The sequence below is a fragment of the Patagioenas fasciata genome, chromosome 2 (genome assembly GCF_037038585.1).
Source record: "Patagioenas fasciata isolate bPatFas1 chromosome 2, bPatFas1.hap1, whole genome shotgun sequence".
Lineage (NCBI taxonomy): Eukaryota > Metazoa > Chordata > Aves > Columbiformes > Columbidae > Patagioenas > Patagioenas fasciata.
In genome coordinates this window covers 57,538,181-57,561,163 of record NC_092521.1, presented here as the reverse complement: position 1 = coordinate 57,561,163, position 22,983 = coordinate 57,538,181, and the positions used below count along the sequence as shown (strand labels likewise).

Sequence of the window (22,983 nt, the reverse complement as noted above, 5' to 3'; positions counted from 1 at the left end):
TTTAATTGTCTAAATCCTTCAACAGTACCTTTGAGACAATTGTTTCAAACAAACATGATAAAAAGCACAGCTCTATGTTCTTAAAAGTATGTGTCAAAATACCTAATTCTGATATTGAAGCTGGTTTGCATAAAACATTCCCATGTATATGAAGTGTGACGTATAATAGGAGAAAAGTAAAGAGACAAAACCACCTCTCTATTACAAATTATATTGTGTTTGTGTGTAATTCAATCTAATTTATCAAGTCCCCCGTCATGGCAGCATATCAAGGCACTTTACACCCTGAAAGGAATTATGCATCAGCTCAGTAAAAAGCCATCTTAAAAAGAGTCTTTAATCTTACTTTAAAACATTTAGCAAGGGAATGAAACAAATGGCTTGTAATACAGGCAGACCCAGAAGTCTTGCATATATTTATCTTTTGAATACACAATTCTCAACAAGGATGAATGCAGTAAGGCAACTTCAGTATCACAGTATTTGTTCAAGGCCTCCGCTGAATATAATAAATTAGTCCTCCTTTCCTTTCTGTTAATCTTACATTCATCTATTGCTACATAAGGTCACAAGACTGACAACCCACAGCAGACTAAAGCCCTTTTAGTTCTTCACAGAGTAAATCCCAAAGCCTGTCAGCGTCATTCTCTGCATCCTCCAAGCTCCATCAACCCTTTTTCAGAAGGAACAACCTAATTTGCAAAACAGAGTGTGGGTAAACCTGCATGCAAGATGCATTCAGTCATTAGTCCTTGCTGGGCTACCGAGCAGTATGCCTGTTGTACCACTTGTTTTTGCTGAAGCTTATTAACAAAGAACCAAACAAAGCACACCAGTAGAATCTTGGCTCGAGTGAAATCCACCATTTTACCTGAGTGATCCTGCTACCATTTCACTGAGTTTTATTACTGGTATTGTACTTACTATAACGTGTGTTTACATGACAGTGCAGCAGAAAGATTCCCAGACCAGTCTGGAGGTGGTCACAGTCCAGCCACAATGCTCCACCTGTACCAGTTCAATCAATGATGTTCTACTCCACTTCCCTGTGAAGAAAAGTACCTGACAGTATCCCACACTGCCATGGCTAAAACCTGGGTATGTGAACGAGCTCATTAAAGGCAATCTGAAGTAGCTCTTCACCATGCTGCAGTCTGTCAAGCTGATAAGCCCATAGTCTTGACTGCCAACCACCCACACATCTTTGCCTTCCTCCTATTGAGAAGTAAATAGTGATACGGTCTGTTGTGAACTGTCCATTAAATCACACTAAAAAACCCCATCATTCTGTATCTTCCATTCTCTTTTTTCTGGCTAGCTTAAACATTCTTGTAAGGACCTAAAAGCAAAGCAGTGAAAGAAATTCTACATTAAGACAAAACACTAAATTATGCTGAACCTGAACTTACACTTCTGGGACACTGAAGCATTTGGGCACTGGGCCAGTGTCCAGGTACTTGTGCAAGCTCCTAATGCCCTTGGAGGAGGTTTATAGCCACTGAGAAGTGCCAGATTACAAGAGTAACTCTGTCCATGAGAGTAACTGTCCACACAACACAATGCAGCACCCGTTTCTTCCTGCTGCCTAGAGGAAGCAGGGATGTTAAGCAGCACAGAGCCCTGATACAAAGATGTTAGATCAGCCCCAGACATCATCTGTAGAATAACAACTCCATCATTGCAGTGCTCTACACAGTGTGTCCTATCACAGAAGCACCTGCATCCTTTCTAGCTCTATAGCCAGGTTTTTAACATCAGCTCTTACATGGCACAAATTCATGTGACTTAGACATGATAAGGATCTGGTGTAAGGCATGTTTCTGTGGCTCTGTGCTACTCCCACACATCACCTTTTGGTGGTGAATTTCAGGGCTGCTGAAACACTTGCAAGGTCACTTTTACAGGAGGTGAATGAGCCTCCTGAATGCAGAGGTGATGGATGTTTCAAGTTGTGCAGCCATGCTCAAACATCTTTCTCCTCTGCCTGTAGAGCTGAAACCTTATCAGAGTGTTCTTTCTCCCTCACACAAATCCCATCATTTCAGGATCAAACCAGTCTAACAACATATGAAAACAAAATATGAACAACTCCTTCTTGACAACATAGGAAGAAAAGAAAATATCAGTTGCATGTGTCAGGCACTGTCACTTTTTAGCAGTTCTTTTCACATCACAACAGAGCCGAGTAAGTTGTACTTAAAAATTTCTTTTATTTTAAAATGTATTTCCTGAGTCGATGTTTTACATTTTCCTCCACTTATTTTGCATGGCTTTTTATTTTTATCTGCATTTTTTTCAACCTGCCACATCTCTTACATACTTACCACATTTGTTTTTCTTGTTTCATCTTGTTTGCATTTCCTCACATTTTGTAGGTCTTGTTGTTGTTGTCTTTGTCTGTAGAATTGCTGATGCTTGACTTTTCCCTTAATTTGAGATGAACAGAGGAAAATGAGTTATGTTCGATGTTGAACATATGCACACAATAAACACCCGACTTTTAAAAGATGTCATGGAAGCATCTGCTATGCTGTATTTTTATGACTGGTATAAAACTGAAATAATTGGTATTTACTTTTTATTTTCATCTTCAGATGTCATTTCTACCCAGCCCCACTATACCCACTTAAAAAAATGTAGAACTACATTAAAATTAAATACACACACACACACGCACAAAAAGTAATTTAAAAGCATACTTGAACTTCTGTAATTAAAACTTTCCCAAAGTAAAAATAATCTTAACTACTCCAAAGTTTTATGCCCACTCTTGCACCCTGCACTCATTACTGAATACAGCTTAAAATCTATGCTCATTAAGGTTTTTACTACCTGTTGGTGTGCATGTAAGTTATGTAAGTTAAAGGCAGTTGTATCTGACTACTTAAAATGAACTGACATTCCTAATAAAAGAGGCACTGAAAACTCAGTAAAAGGTTTTTTGGCACCCCAGGAAGTGAGTGGGATCATAGCATAATTAAAATACATAGAAGCGACTCTGAGTCAGCAAAGCAGTTACAGTAGTTGGTAACTGTCACTTGATTACTCTTGAAAGCTGATAAAAATCAGAAATAGTGATTGCCCACCACAGGCATACAATATCCTTGCTGCTTTAGAAACATAATCACTATGTTGCAGGAGGTCTAATCAACAGCTACCTATAATCTCTGTGATAACTGTAAAAATGTGTTAATGAAATATTCATGCAGGTAACTGTCATAAGCATAAAATATCATAACCTACTCCTTTTTGCTAATGAATACCTCATTGGGCTGTCCTTTTCCAACTTATTTTCCTATAAAAGCAATGTATGTGCAGCTGCTAATTCTTCCTAGCCTCTGTGAGTAACATCTCACTAAAAACGTCAGGCTTGAACTGAACCCCCGAAGAAGCATGGATCAGATGTTGAACCCTGTTTCTGGAGAAGATGGCATGATTTATTGCCCTGAATGGAATTCCACATTTTAGAGATAGTTCCTTTTGTTTAAAATATATTGGCAAAGTTTTCACCTGGGAAAGGCAAGAGATTAGATATATGTGTGTCATTCTTGCTCCTACTTTCATCGCTTGGGAAAACATCAAAGTGGTAGGATCTTGTTCAGTAAAGACATTAAGTTGTCATGACAAGGAAGTCTTGAGAAGTTATCTCTGCATCTCACTCCAGGATAATAAAGGAGACAATACTTCCTTTCTGTTTTGCTTACAGACAGAGTAAACATTAAAATAGACCCATCAGTATGTGGCTATGAAGTAACTAGGCAATGTGATACTAATAATATATTGTTTTAAATCATTTCCATGAAAGTGTACAGTTTGCAATGAATGTTAAAATATCTGTGAAATAGATATAAAATTAACAAACATGTTACTGTTTAATTACTATGATATAGTATTACAGACCTTTGGGTTTTTATTAAGAATCAAGAATCTCACCAATCTCAAGACCATGGAAGATTCCTAAAAGACTGCAAGAAACTCTGAAAGTTAGGCAGTTATTTGAGAAATACAGCACATAATCAGGGCAACTAGGATGGAGATTACTTTGTGTAGAACAGACAATCAAAAATTTTGCTTATATAACATTGCCTATGAACACTTATGCCATTTTCCTGCCAGTAGAACATTAAATTTTTTACCTTTAAAGCCTGAAGTAATCACATCCTGATAGAAAGGTTTTGATTTTCAACTTCTTTTTGAATTTCATTTGCCAGTTCAGTACCATTAAAACTTTCAATGTATTAAATGAGTCAAGGTGGAAAACATTTTTAAAAACAAGGAATCTTCTGGATAAAATGTCCAATGATGATATCAAATATCATTTCAAACATAACTCTTGACTCACAGTTTAACCACCCACTGTTCTACTGTCATTTCAATAGCTTTACCAGAATAATAGCAAGAGATTCATCTGTTACCTGAACAAAAATCTAATGTCCCCTTAGAGCATCTTAAAATACAAAGTACCAAACTTAGATGAAAAGTACTAAAAGGCAGATCCAATAAATAAATTCAGTTGCTCCAAGCAAAATTAGCAATCCTGCTCAAAAAAACCCTCCTCAGCTACGGCCTGTTCCAGAGACACCTACACGTGATAGATATTTACCATTAAAAGTTATCAGGGTACCTAGAGCTACCTAGCACTGTGCCCCGGAGTGTTTCAAATCACTGCAAACATAAACCATGAGCTCCCTAAGAGGGTCCCTGCAGCCAGAATGCAGTAGATCTCTGCTAACTATCTCAGAGCTACTACGAATACACCAGAGAGGAACTCCAAAGGGACAGACTTGTTAAAAGTATGCAGAGCAGCTTAAGATCAACCAAAAATCACAATCAAGATCTAACTCCACATCACGGTCACAGTCAGAGCAGACTCGTGGTGGTAATCAAATCAAGCTGCTCCAGAGCAGCAAGCAGGATGCCCAGGCACCTCCAGCACCCTTTTGACTCTGCCACAACTTCAGCTGTAGCTGTGCTGGGTAACTCAGAACAAGTCTCACACTCCATATTTCAGGATTCACAGATGAAGTAGCAACGTACTCCTCTTCTGCTTGGGGGTTTGCTTGACATGACGAGCCTACTCTGAAAATACTTACCACAATTTATTGGAGTGAACATCACATGCTTTATGGGAATTGCGCAAGAATGGTGAGGAGGCTGATTGTAAAAACGCTCAGCTGGGGCATAGAAAAAGCACATACATCACACTAATTGTTTTACTGACCTTGTGTGCTTGCCAAGTCGAACCTCTGTGTTAGATAACATAGGCCTGTGAGAAACTCTAAGTCACCTTATCATTATGCTTCTGCTTTGTTGTGAGAAAAAGCAGAAGTCTGCACCTTCCTGGAGCCTTGAAATACAGGCAAACACAGCAGGCCCAGTGATCTTGTACCAGGGCTGAATTCTGCAGTGCCTGCATCCCTGCTTGTGTCACCTCTGCCTGGGAGCTTAGGTGCTACGTTGGAGATCCCCCAGCAGCAAGGTAACTAAAAAAAATTTGCTCTTTGCAATTGCATTTGTGGTGTCTGGTTGCTTCTTGCGATGTGCCTGTGTTGGTTCACACATATGCAACAGAGGAAACAGGCACAGGTGGCACTTCAGCTCCTCCCCATCAGGTACTGTTTAGTGCCATAGTACAGGATAGATACATATAATTTTCCTGGTTTTCAAAACCAGGTGTCTTCCCTCCCTGGTGAATTCCTAAAAACTAGTTATGCAGGTTTAGGTTTGTTGGTGTTGTTCCCTCAATTGCTGACCTTTCTCTTACAGAGGACTCTGAATTATTAGTGTGCCAAAGCATAACTCCAGCAGGAGAAGCTGGTCTTATCCACATGCAAAATAGCTGTGAGAATGCAAGCTGTACCCTTCCTAAGGATTTGTGGGTTTGACTGTCCTCAGACAGGAAGGATAATGAGTCTCAATTTTCTACAGACTGTTTAAGTAATGTAAATAATTGGTACATTATTTTATAAAAGGGACTTTACTGTAGTAGTTACCTCTTAAAAGAAAATGGTCACCTATGCCATCTGATGAGAAAAAATTTACAAAGATGAGAAGAGTATTCCAGACTGTAAATCCCCAAAGATGTAATACAGAAGATCCCTGCTGGCCTACCAGTAGTTTCAGCTTATATTCTGAAAGTCTCTCTTTCTCATGAGACACGGATTAACAAGCAAAGCTGTGGAACACAAGGGTACTGAAAACACCAGGTTTCTCTATTGGTGTCCTAAAACAAACACAGCTAAATTCAGATGCTCATGCACTTATCTCTGTTCAAAAGCAGTTATATGTCGTTATATGTCTCGTCTTCAATCCTGACTTGCGTGTATTTCAGGAGCAAGATTAAAAAAACTCCTCGACCAGTTAACTCTTGTTATACATCCCTAATGTTCGAAAAAAATGAAAATAGAGTCAGATTTCCCAGTGCTCTCTGGAAAGAATTTAAATGTTAGTCCATCGGTAATATGATAATACAAATAAAATGATCACTTCATTTATGCTTTCAGCAGACTACCACACAAACATCAACTAATTATTGTTAATTAAAAAATTACCTGCAAGCCTTTTTTCTAGATGTGTGAGAACCAGTAATTCGGTTTTATAATTATGAAATTAGAAAAATGTTTTCAAAAATAAATGAAGTAACAGTGCATAAACTATCGAAAGAGGAGTAAAAGCAGTTAATTACATTGTATGATACAGTATATGATTGTAAAGCAGTCAGGACCAAGGGATAGCATGAGTGGAAATTCAGTATTTCATTACATTCAAAACCTTTCTGCTTACACTGTCAGCGTATTAGCCTGAAAATGTTCAGTGCGTAAACAACCAAATTTATGTCACGATAACCATGGAATGAGGAAGCAATTTCTGTCCAGAGCACATGAGGTGACGATACAGAAAGATGCTGTTCAGGCAGTGTAGTCTTCAGTGCAAGCTCTAAAAAATTATGCTCTTAGGTCTGAGTAATCATCACTTCACAATTTTCTGGATACTCTAGGAACTTAGGACACCTGATGTATGGTTTATATGTGACATGTAGTGTCACAAGTCATTATGAGATGAATAATACATTTTACGTATTTGAGATTAGGTATGTGGAAAGTGTGGAAATTCTATTTTTCTGATATGCCTTCTGTAGAATTCAACTTGCTGCCACTCAAATACCAAACATCTTTTTTTTCCTCAAACCAAAATAAAATACCTTATATAAATATAAACATAAGTCTTGAAGCAGACAACAACAAAAAGGTGTTCCGTGTTTGCTTCATCTGTTCTAAAATATATTCTGGATGTTTTCCTAAATTACTAGTTTGAAAAAAATAAATAGGCATGCAAGATATATAAATGAATATGTAATTATTTTTGAGTAGTCAGTCCATAACCTGTAGATACTTTGGAAGTATTTAATATTTTTGAGGGGAAGCTCTTGTATCTTCTGAACTCTTTAAATATCTGTAAAGCCTTTTCAAACTGAAAGGGCCCTGTGAGCATCCATTGGCCCTGTAAGAGGCATTCAGTGGAAGAGGTTAAAGGACAGGAAGATCTAGATATGTCCAGAGGGTCACAGACCTTCTCTCTTATTGACTGCTCATAAACAAAGCTTAGAGTAAGAAGAGAAACAGAAGCACCAAAGGAAACATCAGTACATGGTGTTCTTACTACCAATATGATCCATATTCTGTGTGATTTGTGTTTATTTCTTCTTTACAAGTGAAAGTGGCCTCTCTCAATTCAGAATTACCAGGTTTCACCAGAAATTATTGTTACAGTCTCCTTTTCTACTGTAGCCCTGGTCATCACCAAATGAGATTTTCCTTTATGCAAAAATCATAGTGAAATATATTTATAATGTGTTTATGATGGAAAACTGTAACAACACAACCTTTTTGCTGTAAACATCATCCTTCCTTTTCAAGTTGGTTCTAAAATTAGTTTATGCAGTCTTCAAACCAGTACAATTTTTCTGCTTGCTCCACCACAATTTGCAGCACAGCTGAAAACAACACAGCAAGATGCTGCAGCCTCTGTGGAGTCATCATGCCAACTCTTCAGGTGCCAAGAGAAAGATGAGAATGCACCAGAGATTCAGACTACATGAACATGCATAACCCCAAGTGCTTGCCTCCCCATTTCTTTTGGAAATTCATTTCTCAAAGGGGGAGCATTTTCCACCCTCAGCATGCTGGGCTGGGTTTTATTCTGGAAGTCTAGCTGACTTGTGGTTAGGTTTGGGTCTTGTTTTTTGAAACAGAGATACTGAAAAACACATACACGGGAAATATACACAAGCAGATGAGATTTTCTGCTCTTTCTCTTTTTTTTTTTTTTTGTCTTACAGACACATCATCTGCCACTTAGGTAATGTAGATGTATGTGCCTGTGAGTAGGAAAGGAAAAAATTCTGGTTCATTGGTCTTATTTCACCTGTTTCTGTCTGATTTAGTAGAACAGCTTCAGCCTTTTCGTGCCCTTGGTCAAAGGGTAAGCACAATAATTATGACCAATCCAAGAAGGAAACTGGCTGAAAAACATCGATCATTTTAGCTTTTGGTTGAGCAGGAGAGCAGTAATTACACTAGAACTCTCTCCCCCAAAATGGTACCTAAGGCACGGTAAATTGTTCGCTAATGCATGCTTTCTCAGAGGAGGTCAGTTTAATGAAAACTCTGAGAACCATTACCATAAACTTCCTGGCTGTTGAAAGGGTTTCCAAAGCACTGCTTCCTTCTCCTTTTCTCATCAGTCATTACTTGTATTTTCTCTGCTAATGCCCTTGGTAAGTTAGGTGAATGTAAACCCAAGTGACAGCATTAAAATGGCAGAAAATTACTTGGTGCATTCACCTAAAAAATTATCGGATTTTAACTTATCCTGGGATATCCTTCTGTCAAAAAAAGAAAGTTACCATTGCTTCTGCTTGAATTGTCTATGCTGTACCATTGAGGGACACCCAGATAATGTATATTCCCTCAACTGAGACAAAGGAAGGTCACATGCTAAAACAACAATTTTCCTTGCACTGACATTTGCCAGAATTTCTGACATTAATTCAGCTGTTAGTCTGCAGATGGCTACTGCCAAATAACATGTATGTGACCCACATGTCAGATACAGCAAATCTTTCTCTGGTTTGTGTTCTCAATCATTTTCAATCATCTACTGGACGTTAACATCCATTAAATTCATTTTATTACCTTTTTTTCTATACAAGTTAATGAACATTGTTTCTTAAATCATACTTCAGTTGTCTGCGTGTGACACAGCAACTTGGCATCAGAAAAACTACCTGTCTCCCAGAACCCAACAGCAGAGCTGGATTTTAACGCTCTGCAACCATGGTTACATGCACTGTGCTTTCCAGAATTTCACACAATTGAGTTACTGGTTTAGCGCTGTTAAAGCAAGAAAGGCTATTTATTCACTTGATTCTCCCACATTGTAGTCCTTTCCATTACCTGTTTATTCAAAACAGCTTGAACATTGAAACAGATCATGACATTTCTGTAGTTATTGGAGATGTATTTTCTTTAATTAATATTAAAGGGAATCAAGCTTCATTTCTAAGCACGCTTATGTGTTCGTGGCTAATTTAAGTTTAATTTTAGATATTTTTGTGTAATATTTGTAATATAAGTGTAATTTCTTTTTTGTTTTGTATTTTCTGGTTCATATAACATAAGAATTTACATTTTTAACAGGAAATGTCATAATAACTCAAAAAGGAAGACAGAAAGAGAAACCAAGGGAACCACTGAACCCCCGACCAGAATTAATGGTTGCAAACTTTCAGTTTCCTTTTAAGCCTTGTAAAGCAGCCACAGGCCAGAGGGAGAAATGCAAGATTATAGGCACAGATGGTCTGAGGCTGAAAGATGTAAAGGTAACTGAGAAATCTCTCTGAAAATAGATCATTTATGTTCTGGCTTTTTTGGCTCTGGGCAGTTGACAGCAGCTGACTTTAAAAACTATGCCTTGTTTTGGAGTTGTGTGTGTTGAGAGGACATTTACCTTTACAGTATTTTATCCTCAGTAATCTTTAGAACTGAACAAGGTGTAGGACAATCCCAGATTAAAAGAATTGCAGATTCAACCAATGATTTTGTAATTGCAACACGTTTTTATTTTGAACTTTATTACTATACCTAAAGTTTGATCTTGAAGTGCTGAATATTTTTTTCAGTCATTTCTACTTTTTATTAACAAAAGGGTTAATTGTACATTATCATATTAATTCCTGAACAATTTGTGGAGAAGTTTCTGAAATGGTGTTACTTGAGCATGAAATAAAGCAGGAAATACTGAGTACATAAACCAGTACATATAATGGTATGCTTAAAAGCTGTAGAATTGTTGCTATGTGGTTACAAAACACAGTAAAAAATAATTAGGGTCTTAGAAAAAAAATTCCTGGGATAGAGTTGCCTAAATGGGAATTTTGATATGAAGAAAATACTTGCATGTGCATCAAAGCCCCCACCTGGCATGAATAACGATTTATTGACATGTATGGGATTCCTTTGTCAACATCCATAAGTAGATCTCTCAAGTTTCTGTGATTATGACATGCAAGACCCAAAAATTAATCAGCAATGTTGGATAAAAACAAATTTGCATCAGTGCCTATGGTCATGACATGAATGTACTTGTATCCACATCTCTTAGATGAGAAAAGCATTCTTGAATAAAAAGAGTATCCATGAGTACTTGCATAACCAAAATCTTATTATGGGTAAAGGAGAACAAATCCTCCTGTATGGATACAAAAATTTATTATTGTCCTGACTAAAATATGAACAACCTATTTAAGAGTCCAGTTACAATGCTAGTAACAGTCATAGTTCAAATTAATACCAAAAAAACAAACAAACAAACAAAAAAACTTAACTAGTAACACAGTTAAAATTGTTACAAAAGAAACATTCACCAGTCTCTCTCCTTTTTCTCTGCTTGTTTTTTACCCTTAAAGGGTTTATCTGGGTCACAAGGCTGGTGGTTTCAGTCTTTCCAAAAAAGACTAGAAAAATGGATTTGCCACAAGTTGCCAGCATCTTAGAATTTCTTCTGGGAGGTGTACTGTGTCTGTGATGGTGTTTTTTTCCTCCCCTGTCTTGCGATCTCCTTGTGTTTCTTTTCAGGTGTTTTTTGCCTGTAACTCCAGCTTCCCTCCCAGGAGTTCCCAGCTAAAACCAGAGAGTGGCACAGTGGCCTTTCCCCACCCCATCTCACCTCAAGGGCTGCCGATTGTCACCTGCTGACTCCCTACCTCAGTCAGGATGGTACCATATTGGGGACCACAGAGTGAAGCTAAAATAGGAGATTGCACACACACTGCTTCTCCCAGCAGCTGGTAAACCAGGTTGAACACAGCTGTGGACACAGTAAGTCTGGATAAGGCCCAAGACCTGCACTGTTGGAGCAATACAAATCTTGGGACCTGTTACAACTCATGACAAAATCGTATTTTCTGGGCTACAATGACAAGTGCAGTGTGATTGGAGGTAACTGCTGCTGGAGAATTTGCTATTAGATACCACTGCTTCTTCAAGATCATAGAATCATGGCATACTTTGGGTTGGAAGGGACCTTCAAAGGTCATCTGGCCCAACCCCCATGCAATGAGCAGGGACTTCTTCAACTAGATCAGGTTGCTCATAGCTGCGTACAGTCTGACCTTGAATGTCTCCAGAGATGGGACATCTACCACCTCTCTGGACAGCCAGTGTTTCACCACCATCATTGTAAAAAATTTCTTCCTTATGTCTAGATGCCAAACCAGACATAAATACTCTGCCCATGTGCACAGCTGGTACAGCAGCAGCAGGAACTGAGTCAGGCCACTTTCTAGGAAGTCAACAGGTCACCAGTTGCAGGAACTGGACAGCATATGGCTGGTATCTAGCAGAAAGAAAGGTTACAGTAAAAGAAATCTTAAACGGAAGGTGCAGATTTATATTTTAGGACATGGTGATGAGGTGTTAATGAGACCCTAAATCCTTCATTAAATGCTTTTATGTTGATGCTCACCTCTTAGCAGTGCAATTACATTCATCCCTGGGTAATACCATATAGTTGTTCTGAGTATTGAGTGTCTAAACCTGTGCAGCCCTGCTGAATGTCTGATTTGTACTGTAGTTCACATAATAAATTGTCACCATGATGATGAGTTCAGGATGTCTCTACGACCTTGATAAAAAGGAAAATCTGAAGAAAAATATGTTCAGTGTTTATTAGAGTGTAACACATAAAATTATATAAGGAAACTTTGGTCTTCAAATGTCACATTTAAGTGGAAACATTTACTACTACCAACTCATTGATATGCCTTTAAAAAAAAAAAAAAAAAAAAAGAGAGAGAAAGAGAAGTGATGTGTCCATTTACCATATCAAAATTTCATAAAAGTGTTACTGCTAATGAGATTTTAAGTGTTGATGCTTTCAGATACTTTATCTGTCACAGAAAGAGTGATGCAACACTTAGTCGTGTAAAACAACTTAGGGACTAACCAGTCGCTAAAATAATGAGAACATCTGTTCAACATCTGTTGTTTAACTTAATTTGCTAGACCTGAGTACAGGAAAAAACAGTGTTCTTGTTATTGGTCCATTGACAAATAAAGAAATAGGAAATTGATTGGAATTTTAACAGCTCTATTTCAGCTTAATGTGCATAAACTATCACTTAAGTCTGACATGATATTTTTTTTTAATTCAGAATTTGATCATACAAATGACTGCTTTTCAATTGCTTCTGCTGGCACCATTTTGAACATAAGAAGCAAGCAAGAAAATGTTCAATGTGCTTGAAGTGAACAATATATAACAAAACTCATGTTTAACTTCCTTACCACTGTAGTTACTTGAGTTCAGGATGAAATATTTTGGTTTTTTTAACTTTCATGGTTCTATAGAAACATCATGGAACACAGACCTCTTGCTAGAGAGGCTATTTCATCTCACAATTCTAAGGAAATTTCTAAAAATCTTAGATAATATTATTTTTAATCCCTTTTATTAATCTTAATTTAAAATTTTTGAAATACGTAAGCACTGCATTATTTCCTTTAACGTATTAAAAATAGACCATATATAGTATGAGATTAAATTATATTTGTGCTGTGGTGTGTAAATATTTATAAGCTCTAAACGAAGCAGTCAGTATTTATTGCTGATGTAGCTATTGATTAGTAAAATCTCAAGTGAAAAAGGTTACATTAGTCTTGCATTAAAACACACTGAAATGGAGCTTGTATCACATTTTATCACCTTTTTTTCTTCTCAAATGGGAGTGTTTTTACAAAGCATTTAAATTCATAAGCTATCCCTTGAACTTTTTTAATCACTTTCTTTCCTGTTATGAAAATAATTCATAGCTGAATCGTATTTACTGGAATAGAATCTACTCCTCCTACTAGAAAAGTACAGTATTAACATGAAGCCTTCATGGGGGCCCACATTCAAAGGAAACCTCTCACACTGCCCAGGTCTTCGTTCATTTCAGTTTAAGCATCATTCACTGAGGAGAAGGAAGAGGGGAAGCAGAGGAGGTTTAGATATCAGGAATACACACAGTGAGTAATCCGCTGAATCTGTACCTCCTTTTCCCTAACAATAGTTACCACAGACTTGCTCAAGAAACAATATGAACATCTGAGGACATACCTTGCCTAAATGATGGGAATGGTAGTTTTCACTTATGCATGTGGTAGCCTTTTATGAGGACATAACGAGGTGGATAGATGATGGCAAAGCAGTGGATGTGGTCTACCTTGATTTCAGCAAAGCATTTGACACAGCCTCCCACAGCATCCTCACAGCTAAACTGAGGGAGGGCGATCTGGACGATCGGGTAGTGAGGTGGACTGTGAACTGGCTGAAGGAAAGAAGCCAGAGAGTTGTGGTCAATGGGGCAGAGTCTAGCTGGAGGCCTGTATCTAGTGGAGTGCGTCAAGGGTCAGTATTGGGACCAGTATTATCCAATATATTCATCAATGACTTGGATGAGAGAATAGAGTGTACTATCAGCAAGTTTGCTGATGACACCAAGCTGGGAGGAGTGGCTGACACACCAGAAGGCTGTGCCGCTATCCAGTGAGACCTGGACAGGCTGGAGAGTTGGGCAGGGAAAAATTTAATGAAATTAAAGGGAAAGTGTAGAGTCTTGCATCTGGGCAGGAACAACCCCAGGTTCCAGTATAAGCTGGGGAACCTGGGGGTCCTGGTGGACAGCAGGATAATGATGAGCCAGCACTCTACCCTTGTGGTCAAGAAGGCCAGTGACATCCTGGGGTGTATTAGAAAGGGGGATGGTTAGTAGGTCGAGAGAGGTTCTCCTTCCCCTCTACTCTGCCCTGGTGAGAGCACACCTGGAATATTGTGTCCAGCTCTGGGCTCCTCTGTTCAAGAAGGACAGGGAACTGCTGGAGAGACTCCAACACAGATCAACAAAGATGATGGAGTGGAGCATCTCCCTTATGAGGAAAGGCTGAGGGAGCTGGGTCTCTCTAGCTTGGAGGAGACTGAGGGGTGACCTCATTAATGTTTGTAAATATATAAAGGGTGAGTGTCATGAGGATGGAGCCAGGCTCTTCTCAGTGACAACCAATGATAATACAAGGGGCAATGGGTACAAAATGGAACACAGGAGGTTCCACTTAAATATGAGAAGAAACTTCACAGTGAGGATGACAGAGCACTGGAACAGGTTGCCCAGGGAGATTGTGGAGTCTCCTTCTCTGCAGACATTCAAAACCCGCCTAGATGCCTTCCTGTGTAGCCTCATCTAGGCGTTCCTGCTCCAGCAGGGGGATTGGACTAGATAATCTTTCGAGGTCCCTTCCAATCCCTAACATTCTGCAATTCTGTGATTCTGTGATTCTGTGATGAAAAGTGTAGGAAATGCAACAGGTTTCAGACCAAGAATATGTGGGGAAAGCAAATAACTTTCTAACACCTCATCTATCTAACAGTAAGAACTCACTGGGCTTCGCTAAGTCCAAGTTCAGTACAGAGTACAAGTTCAGTGCAAAAGAGAGTTTAACACTTGATTTTATTGTACAGATAAGCCCAGATACATAATCATTTTATCATATGCCAGATGATTTCCAGGTATTTTTTGTGTTCTTGATTTTTCCTATTTTGTTTAAAAACTAATCTAAGTCAAATTACCAAGAATTGCCATGGGTTGACAGCATCCCAACTTATAAGTGCTGCAGCTCACCTGACAAACTTGCAATGCTGTGGTAATTTGTTTTCATGTTTGCCATTGCATCACATGTCAGTGTTCTTGACATATCAACACACAAAATAAGCCAGATCAGTTTAGGTGGATATTCTGTGGAGAAGCAAAGCATTAGCTCCCTGCTATTCCTCAGTGGCAACCTTACCCAACACACCTGGCTCAGAGAAGCAGAACCATGTCAGCACTGGGACATCAAGGAAGGAAAGGGAAGACCCAGGTTTTCTCCCTGCCTTGTGCCTGGCCTAAGGAGAGACCGTAAGACTTGTGGAGGGGCACACACCCCCCTGCCATATGAACCGACACAGGATGCAGAGAAGCATCAGGGCTTCCATTCACCCCAGGCCTGCACCTATCTCTCTATTTCCTCTGCAATTCTGATATTAAAACTTCTGAAGTAATTTTGAACAGCGAAAAGAGAGAGAGGAAACTCACAGTTCTAGGGGCTGTGGAAAAAGTGTTGATTGACTTGTATGTAACAGAGTTTCCACCTAGTCACAGAAACAAGATTGTGCAGTACCTGCTGCATGTTATGCCTGGTTCCAGGTTGTGCTGTAACCCATGTACTTAATTGAAAACTTGCAGAAAATAGGAGACAAAGTGATGCAAAATGGATGAAAATTTTGAGACCACCAGCTCAAAAAAAGGTCCGATCTGTGTTTACAAAAGCAGCAAGAGTTTATTTCTACATTTCAGATTATTTTTGGTTTCTCTGAGGCAGATGGAATTTGCCTTTCACATGATGTCCTGAGGGTGAAGGTTCAGTAAGGATGAACTATGCAATCTGCTTCACTATAATACATGACATACTGTTGATCAAAGAAGAATGTGTTAAGGACCAGACGTTGCAAGTAGCAATAATATGTCGCAAGCCTTGCTTTCCCCTAATGCATGACATGGTGGAGCTAGAAGTACTTGTAAGATATAATCAATAGGGAAAAAACAGCCAATACTACAGAAGAAATATCTCAGTTAATTTTTTTTCTCATTATTAATTCTCCTCTTCCCTATTTTAATATTCTGCTGTAATTTCCCCTTTGTGTTTAGTTTTCTTCATCACATTTTTACCCCATTGGGATATTTCACTTAAAATTGGATTGATATCTGCCTTCAATTAATTCTTTTCACTTAAAATGCAGGGGTCCACTTTTTTCCCACAGGTACAACACTACTGAGACTTATTTCAAATCCTAAAGGAAAGAAGTATGTTCCAATTAGTCAAACTCTTTCCCTCTGTCTCAGTATGGTTGTTTCATTCTATTTATTCTGTAGAATTTTAATACAGAATAGCCATCTAAATGATCATGCAAGTATTTTTTTAATCTGTCGAGGGAATCTTGGGTTTAAGAGATGGAAAAATGATCAAATGATCATTGTGTCCTTTTCAGATTTGACCTGGGTTTCTCATGTGATATGACATCATTTCATCTTTGTATCACACTTGCACATCTACCAGATGAGTTAGTATAAAAGACCAGCAAAACATGATTGAACAATGTCATGCTTAAAAAAAAAAAAAAACAAACACCATACAAGAAGGGCATTTGGTTTCAAGTAGTCTAAAATAATCCTAATCCTTCAAATTCACTTTTTTCCTTGTGTCCTCAGTTGAGATACAGTCCAGAAGATTAAAATAATCTTAAAAAAAAAAAAAAAAAAAAAAAAAAAAGAAAAGTCGCAATCTGTGAGGAAAGCTACTAGGACTGTTTAGACTGAAGAAGAAAAGGCTAATGGGAAAGTGTGTTAATGGTCTTCAGACACAGGTATTTGAGTACACATCAATCATTTTCCATGTCAAAGCTGAAGAGAAAAAGAGACAATGGATTTAAATTTCAGCAAGAAAGATGGGGGCTAGTCCCAGTGAAGTCTGGGATATTATAGAGCCTTTAAGTTCAATGTAGACAGACATCTGTCATAGATATTAACACTTTGGGGGACAGGTTTATGGACAAGCTGATCTCTAGAGTTCTCTGTTTGCCAGACACATATTCTAAAACTCTATTTCTTTTCCTGAATCCTTTGCTATCCTGTCTTATCTGTAAGAGGAAAAAGTGACTCTTTCTGAGTGAGCATTTTGCCTGTCAGAACAGCACAGGTGAAGCCAGGTATGTATCACTGTATATGTCACTGAAATACAACTAATTTATGCATGAAACCTTTGTATATTTTATTGCCAGCTCCTATCTCTAATACTTGCTAGCACCGAAAAAAATATGAAACCATATAATTGAAAAAAGACTATCCTTTAACAACTCTGTTCATCAAATCATTACACTTTCCTGGAATATAATATGAGCTTTCTCTATTTTCTAATTCAACCACAGCATCATCTCATATTTTATAATGATAATCTTTCAACAGTCTTCTGTCTCATTAGGGATTTGGGATAGTTGAGAGTTCTTTCCTCATTCTTTTTGTGATTTTTCTTGTCTAAAACAGAAGGGCATCTTGTCCTGTAAGATGGAGTCTAATTTGACTTTCTTAATTTCACAAAGTCTGTTTGCAAACTTCACTTGCAACTGAGGCAGTACCTACAGTCTCCCTCTCCAACATCGTACTGCAATTACTTTCATAATTACTGTCCTTTCTGACATCTACGCTTCAGGACACACTTGTCCCCAGGCTGGAACATCTTACAATTTTCAAATAATTTGAATTCTCAAAAAGAAAATTTTAAATGCTGTAACAAGAGCTATTTCCACTTAATCACTGGGAAATCTTAAGGGCATGTACACATTCACAGCTAAAGCTGGATTCTCTGCTGCTTACTTGCAAGTGTCCTGGAAACCAGAATAGAGGAAAACCCTGACAGTTAACTATTACACTGTTCAGGGCAGCTGAAATACCTCATTTGCACTGTGATTGATGCTGGGAAAAGAGAAAGGAATTCTTAGTGCAGCAGCTTGTTTTATCGTGCAGCTGTGGAGACTACTGGCTTTTTGGGGTTGAGTCATTTGTTACACAGCATTCGCTGAACTCAACTGGGGCCACTGCTTGCAAACTGCTTCAGAGAATCTAGGCACTCAGATAACATGTTAATGAGTGCGGCATAAATAGATAAATAGATTTGCCTGCTGAACATCTTTGTAATTTGTGAAAAACGATGATGTTCTGAAGCACTCTCAGTTAAAGAAAATAAATAGCGTGTGCTTAACATACCATTAAAGAAGTTTAAAAACATATTTGATTAGGAAAAATATGAGAGAGACAACACAGAGGCACTTTCTGAGCTCAGTGAGGGAAGACTTTCGTAGGGTTTAACCCCTTTATCTTGACATATTCATGTAAAGCTAACTTGAGTTTGTCAGTTTTTTTGAAAAAAGTAGAATGTTTGTACCTCAGAGAAACAGTATTGTAATCCATCACCTACTTGCCTTCTTTTTACGTCAAGTAGATAGTTGTTTCTTTTTTCTTTGTTTCGTGTCACAATAATATGATACCTGTTGTTCTGATTTAACTGGTCTGAGTAACGGCACTTAGTACTTGAGTTTATTTTCCTTTCCAATGCCTCTGATGCGGTCTGTAATAAATGGGACTGTGCATTTTGCTTCTGCACAGCTAATTCCCCTGAGTTCAGACATCTCATACAGAAGCATAAAAATTATTCTTCTTCATTTGTGAGCTGCACAGTCTAAATTCATTCTTTTCAAGAGTTTAATAGCACTAATTCACCTCCCTAGTAATGTAGGGACAGTCAGAATAATCCACATTGCATAAAATATGAAACAGAAATAGTAAGATGGTAACTTGTCCGGTGACATTAGCACAAATAAACCTGGTTTACCAGTTTGGACCTTAATAGTTCATTGTCTCACTGTTCCTTAGCCAGCTATTATGAATACACACTACAAAGTCAAGTTTTCTTGCTGCACAACTCCCACTGCAGTCTATGCCACTTCAGTATCTCATGCCACTTGGGGCCAGAAAGTTTTTCATTATTCTCAACATCAAACTTCACTTCTGCAAGTTAAGTCTGTTACTTGCTAACCTATTCATTAGGTTTTGTTCCAGTTCAGCATCACAGCTAGCTAGAAAATTTCCATTAAAACCCAATCTTGCCCACAAGATGAGAAAATCGATCATCAACATTTTTCAAATAAATTTTAGCAATCAACTTGCTCTGAGACCATTTTCCAAAGCCTGTGAAAATGTTTAATAACTATCTGACATTAAACAATATGCAAAAATATCTTAATAATCTAGCATTGCGTTTAATTGAAGATTTTAATAAAAACTTAATTAAGGTTCCCACATTTGTACTTGGGGGCTATCCTGAACTCAATACCATTCAAATCCCATTAGTGCTAATGGCCTAATGCCAAATGTGGAAAATACAGAACACACAAAATTTACTTTTAAGAAGTCATTCATCCTACATTAAATGTAAAACTATTATTAAAAACACATTCAGGAGAATTAACCACTGTTATTACAATGAATGTTTTTAATAATCAGTTGATATTTATTTAGTTTATAGTACTGTCTAATTATTACACAATTATGGTTTTATAATGTCCTTGTAAATCTTCAGCAAATGAAATGTCTATCTGCAGACATTAATTTTAAAAGTTACCAAATTACATATTTTAATGTCATTGGCTCAATTTCTTTCTTTAAAATTAAATAATAAAAGAGAGGGAGGAAAAGCTTCATTGAAAGAACAGTTATGCACAAGAAATTTAATTTAGAAAATCAAGAGAGTCAGTGTACAGAAGATGATCAGAAGTAGGTTGCATCTCAAAGCAAGGTCGATTTTTTTAATGCAAAAATATTTAAATGACGAGTCTGTCTTCTTCATATGAGATTTTAACAGAGCAAAAATAATCAACAGATAGTTATCAGACCAAGGAGAAAAGGGATGATAAATTAGGCAGAATGTAGGCAGAGGACATGCAAGGCAACTGAGCTTTGGACAAGAAAAACTTCTCAATTCCTCAAAAAGAAAGTTGAAATCTTGAATTTAGAATGTTTTGTCTATTTAACATGCTTAAAAGGATGGGAGACATAGTCCAAACAGAAAAAGAGGATTATTGGAGGAGAGTGACTTACCATGGACTATCCATAGACCATTTCTTCTCCATTTGTCACACTGCTGCTCTATAACCTTTGTGGGGTGTCTCCTACTTGCCCCTTTACTTTGATTTCCTCACATTGCCTCACACAAAATCACATATTGTCACAAGTTTCCCCCTTGACAGACAGGACTGAACATACTTGTTAGGAATTAAAACAGCTTCTCTGTTGGAGGCCAAGAATATTCCTTAAAATGGACAACAAACACTTCCTGAATTAAAAAAAAAAGACCCAACAGTGTTAAAAGTAGCACAAACCACTGTTCCCATGTTTTACCCTGAACAATATTTTGATAAGTACTATATGAGCTAGTATACACCGGGAATCTGTAGCAGACACAGCCCCCAAACAGAATGTATTATAAAAGGCTACACTCCACCATGTAATATGCAAGTGCATACAGGACTAGGCAGAGCTCCTGGAAACAGTCATTTTCTGCAGAGCTTTCTGGTTGGTTGTCCCTGAGCATATATGTTACATGAAGTTGTTCCTCCTTTGTTGAAATTCCCATGGTTCCTCTGACCCCAATTCTCTAGCCTGTCCAGGTCCCTCTGGATGTCAGCACAACTCTCTGGTGTATCAGCCACCCCTCTCAGTTTTGTATCATCTGTAAATGTGCTTAGGGTCACTCTGTTCCATCATCCAGGTCATTAACAAAGATGTTAAAAAGGATTGTCTCCAGTATCAGCTCCTGTGGTACACCATCAGTAAATTGCCTTCAACTGGACTTAGTGCCACTGAGCACAATCCTCTGGACCCCAGTTGTTCAGCTAGTTTTCAATCCACCTCATTGTCCACTTATCTAACCCATGCTTCATCAGTAAGTCTATGATGATGTTATGTGAGATATTGTCAAAAGCCTTAGTAAAGTCAAGGTAAACAACATATAAACCCTGTCTACCAACATAGTCACCTCATTGTAGAAGGCTAGCAGGTTGGTTAAGCATGATTTCCCCTGTGTAAATCCATCCTGACTATTCCTAAACACCTTCCTGTCCTTCATGTGTTCGGAAATGGTTTCTAGGAGAACCTCCATTACTTCCCCAGAGATATATGGGAGGTTGACCGGCCTGTAGTTCCTCCAATCCTTTTTCTTTTCCTTCTTGAAGACAGAAGAGACATCTGCTCCCTTTCAGTCTTCAAGTACATATCCCAATTGCCATTACTTTTCAAAGATTACAGAGGGTAGCCCCTCAATGGCATCAGCCAGCTCTCTCAGCACTCATGGGTTCAACTGTGAATTTATGTACATCCAGTCTGACCAGTTTGTTTAAATGCTCCCTAACATAGTTCTCCTCCACTGATGGTAGGTCTTACTTGCTCCAGACTTTCCCTCTAATCTCAGGAGCCTGGGATTTGCTAAATAAGCCCTAATTTTTACCCCAGCTAACAATTCTGTTTTCTGATTATTTGCTGCAGACTCTCAGGTTCCCCTACGAGGCACTGGTTTTGCAGGAGCATTTGAGCAATCGCTGGTAGAAGTTCTGGAATGGACAGGAGGATGAAGGGGGCAATTAAGCATTGTAAATAAAGCACATGTCACCTCAGTATATTGTAAAAGCACTAAGTTTTCAGAAAAGGCAAGTAAAACCAGGTTTTTTTTCATGGATGAAAACCTTCATCCTTGGTCTCCCAAAGACTGACAGTCTGACACTGCAGTCATGAAACCGTACATACACAGATGTTCTCTGATTCATGAAGAACTGGACTGAAGATGACTTCTTGTAATTCTAAAAGAGATACTTTAATGTAATGAAACATAATAAAAACAAGATCGTCAGTTCTTTTGTTGCATACACTATATCATTTCATCATTTTATTTTCCTTCTTGTGATAGCTGACATGTTCCCTCTGCTTAGTCTCGTTCTTCCATGGACATTGTTGGATTTTTGTAAGAGAAAGGGTGAGACAAAAAAAAATGAAAATTGGAAGATAAAATATGGTAAATATTCTTAATTTGCTTGTGGTAGACACATAAGAAAGACGTTTAAAAAATGCAGGTTGTGAATACAAGTATTTTGTTGGGTTTTGGCACAAACATTTTGACTGCTGACTTTTGGAAGATTCTGTTCTGCTGCCACTCAGATGGGTTTGCCAATACTAATGGCCTTGCTGGTGAGCTGGAACAAGGCTATAGTGGTGTGTCTGCCACATGCTGGCTTCTCCTCTTCATGACTTATTTTTCATTTTCTCTTATATTTGGCCCTGACATTATATGTAAGTCTAACAAACTTCCATCCAGATCCCTACAGACTGTGAGCAGGTCTGACAGCTTTATACTGCCTATGTGGATAAAAAAGAACTAAACATGAAGACAAATTGAAATATTTTGAGCATAAACACAGATTTTGCCAGCTACTGACTAGAAGAACTAGTCATGGTTCAGAGTTATAATTTAAAACCAGGCACAGGAAAAACATACTTTTGGAGAAGAGAGTGCAGAAAAATCCTGCATAAAATTAAGGAAGTTTTACATTCATACATGCCAAGTAACTAATTAAAAAAGAAATTGCAGACCAACAGTAGAATCACTATGAAAATAAAATTAATATGGAAAAATAGGATTACTGTTGAATATTCTACGTCAGAGACCAAGACCTGGGTCAAATACTGTTTCTAACAAAGGAGGGATCTATTTTCTACTTCATAGTTCTGTTACTGGTGTTTAATAAAAC

At 38.0% G+C, this 22,983-nt stretch overlaps 1 long non-coding RNA gene across 5 annotated transcripts in view; it reads left to right on the top strand.

The window, feature by feature from the left end:
* The first annotated feature begins 5,317 nt into the window (after positions 1-5,317).
* Positions 5,318-22,983, top strand: part of LOC136098581 (uncharacterized) — a 55,260-nt gene continuing 37,594 nt past the window's right edge. For 3 of the 5 annotated variants that reach the window (XR_011737471.1, XR_011737469.1, XR_011737468.1), the window contains exons 1-3: positions 5,318-5,479; positions 9,699-9,880; positions 11,136-11,378. This is a non-coding gene — a long non-coding RNA (uncharacterized lncRNA). The remainder of the gene's footprint in view (positions 5,480-9,698; positions 9,881-11,135; positions 11,379-22,983) is intronic. The other 2 variants (XR_011737472.1, XR_011737470.1) reach the window with 2 other exon arrangements.